Genomic DNA, 3,759 nt, shown 5'->3' on the forward strand with positions numbered 1-3,759 from the left:
TTCCTTCTTCTATCTTTAAAGCCAGGAAGGTCTGGTCAAACCCTCATGCTTTGAATCCCTCTTGTCTCTTCTTAAGTTGATATATCTCTCTGACTCACCCCTTTGCTTCTCTCCCTTATAACGGTGCTTGTGATTAGACTGGCTCACCCAGACAATCTGGGATAATCTCTCCATCTCGAGGGCCTTAACCTTAATCACCTCCGCAAAGTCCCTCTTACCATGTAAATAGCATATTCAGAGGGTCCAGAGGTGAGGGTGTAAATATCTCTGGGAGTTTATTATTTTATCTATATGGTATTCTTCTGGGCCCCAGAGAACAGCCCTCCAGAATGGAGCAGTAGGAAAAGCCCTTATTTTGTTCCCTGGTCCATGATGGGGTCAGGGTCAAGGACATCCTTTCTTGGAGTCCGGGCAACCTCATCTGTGACATGAGGGTATCAGCCTGGATTATTTTTAAGATCCCAAAAAGTTAAGAGAGATTGAGGTGGTTGAGGATAATATTGGCCTTTGGAAAACACAGAAGCTTTTCTGATTGACTTAGTTATTAACTGGGAATTAGTCAATTAATTGAAGTGATCAAGTGGAGAGTCATAAAACAAGGCATAAACACTGCAGCTTAAACTCATAAATGTACATTTGCTAACCAATCTTCACTGACAGCCTTTTCTCAGATAGGAGTTACTGACTGAAACACAAAGTTTTTGTTTAAATTACACTGCCATATTCCAGCGGTAGCTTCTGTAACATTAAAATAAGAACTTAAAGACATAGATCAATGTCTTCTAGGTTTCCCCTATAGATTTTCAAGAGTTTTCTAAACTTTCTTAGTTATATTGTCCATTAGCAAAGTATTTTTTTATTTTTTTTTTTTTTAAACATTTTATTTATTTATTTATACAAGCACTGGGTACAGTCAGAAGCGCGGGAGGGTGAGAGAATTCACCGAGCCAGAGTGGGGAGCAGAGCAGGCAGAAGGACCGAAGTACACTGCTGAGGGGAGCAGCGGGCGGCAGGAGAGGTCTGCATGCCATGTGGGACCCTCGCCCAGTGGCCGGGGAGCAGCCGGGGATAGAACCGGCGCTGCAGAGGCTGCGGGCAGCTTCGCAACCCAGCGCTCAACCGCTGCACCATTGGGGAGGCCCAGCAAAGTATTTTTTTAATAATTTACCCTTATCGCATCTTTCAAGGCACTCAACTTATTTTTTATTATTACCATAGAGTGACCATCTTGTCCCCATCTGCCTGGGAAAGTTGATCACTCTGCTTTAAGCCTTATACTCACATTAATTTACAAATTAGCACTAATGGGACATCTCTACTTTCTTTTCATCCTTCAACTGAATTTGCAAAAATCACTACTACTACCCATCACTGTAGGACTATTTGCAATTTTATGCACTTTTAAATGATTTTTCTAAGATAGCCTGAATTCTTACATCCCTAGTCAAGAGGGACTCTGTTCCTTCTCCCAGAGTCAGGAAAGGGGGCTGGAACTCCTTCAGGGTAGGTGTGGCTATTAGCACACCCCTGACTCCCCCACCCCTCCAGCTACAGGCCAGACTTCCTTTCCAGTGCAGAGACTTCAGTGCACTCTCTGGAGAGCCCTGGAAAGCACAAAGCACACTACTGTTACTTGTGAAGCTGAGGCAGAAATGTCGTGAATGGCTTAGGGCAGGGGTTGGCAAGCCACAGCCCACAGGCCAGATTTGGCCAGCACACTGTCTTCTAAATATTTTCTTTGGAAAGCAGCCACACTCCTCTCCCCCACCCCCTTCATTTATGTATTGCTTAATGGCTGCTTTTTGTTACTATGAAGCTTGAGTAGTTATGACAGAGAAAGGAGATTATGCAAAAAAAAAAAAATTTACTCTTCACCCCATCACCAAAAAAGTTTGCCAACCCAGCTTTAGAGCATGGAATTTGGGCCAAACCAATCTGACTCTGGGATGCCATTAATTAGTTGAGTGACGTAGGGAAGATGTTTCTCTTCTTTGCACCTCAGTTTACTCATCAGTAAGATGGGTTGTGGAGAGATTAAAAATGAGACAAGGTGGGTCTCCCCGATGCACAGCGGTTGAGCGCTGGGCTGCGAAGCTGCCCGCAGCCTCTGCAGCGCCGGTTCAATCCCCAGCCACTGGCAAGGGTCCCACATGGCGCGCAGACCTCTCCTGCCGCCCGCTGCTCCCCTCAGCAGTGTACTTCGTCACTCTGCCTGTTCTGCTCCCGCTCTGGCTGTGGTGAATTCTCTTACCCTCCCGCGCTTCTGACTGTACCCAGTGCTTGTATAGATAAATAAATAAATCTTAAAAAAAATTAGACAAAATGCATAAAGCTAAGAGCGATTACAGAGTAAGCTCTGAAAGACAGTGCTGTGGTTAATGTTCATATTTGTTTGGGAGGAAGCCTAACCAAGTCTAATAGTTCAGAGTAAAATTATTAGCTCATTCCATGAAGCGCTTCCCTGGAGGATGTGCAGGTAAGTTAAAAACCAGAACCTTCAGTTATCCTTCCTTAAGAATAATTGGAAAATGGGCAAAAGACTTAACAGGAAGTTACAGAAAGAAGAATGCAAAGGACTCTCAAACATGAAAACATACTGAATGAATCCATATTAAAAAGATCCAAATCAAAGTATCCCACTTTGAAATAGCAAAATCCAAATGTGATAATATACAGAGCTGGCAAAGCTTTGGGAAAATAGGCTTTCTCACACTCTGCTGGACTATAAATAGGTATAAAGATATGAGGGTCAGTTTGGCAATATCAAGCAAAATTACCTAGCCCCCAAATGATAAAATTACAAATGAATATTCCATATGACCCAGCAATTATACTTCTGTGCATTTATCCTAAGGTTCAACGTCTGTGTGTTGAATGATATATATGCCATATTATTCAATGAAGCATCAGAGCATTTGGTTAAAATAGGAAAATATTAGAAACACATATTGCCATCAATAGGAGACTGATTAAATAAGTTATGGATTACTGTCATTCCATGGAATTTCTGTCAGCCTTGAAATCCATGAGGCAATTCTTTACATACTGATAGGCTAAATGAGAAGCAGGAGACTTAAATCAGTATCTATGTATGCTATCATTTTGCAAAACAGGGTAATATGCATAATTGCTCGTTAACTATATGGAAAAATAGACAAGAAAATTATGGCAATGTTTGACTATGATTTCAAAACAAGTCTATAAATTACCTATTTAAAAAAATGAAAAGAAACATTTTAAGAGGTTTTAACGGCAGAGAAATAGTTTGAATAATTGTTCTCATGCTGGGAGTTTTAAACACACACACACACACACACACACACACACATCCCAAACAGTTTCGAGCAACTTGACAGCATGAATTTAATTGGAACTGCCTAGAATGAATTTGTTTTAAAAAATTAGGACTATGCGATAACCAAACAGCTGACCAGCAAAATCAGACCATCATTATAGCCAGACACTACTCCTCCTACCCGATCAAACCAGGACAGCCTACTCCTGTCTTTCCATATTCAATCAGTAAAAGAGCAGTTGGTTTTTTTTTTCCTCTTTTAGGGTAAATTGAATAACATCCGAAGTTATCAAAGTCAAGCATTGAGCCAAGCCATAAATGAATAAATGCTGCTTAGTACCCACCATACTGACCTCTCAAGTCCACGCTTTCCTGGGAAGTAGCAGAGAGCAGGCAAGTGTCAGCAGTAGAATCACGGGCTGCTCATCTTCCATTCCCCAGCCCAGCAACCCAGAAAAAGGGTC

Source organism: Talpa occidentalis, unplaced genomic scaffold (assembly GCF_014898055.3).
Source record: "Talpa occidentalis isolate TD23 unplaced genomic scaffold, MPIMG_talOcc4v2.1 talOcc4.10, whole genome shotgun sequence".
In the NCBI taxonomy this organism is placed as follows: Eukaryota; Metazoa; Chordata; class Mammalia; order Eulipotyphla; family Talpidae; genus Talpa; species Talpa occidentalis.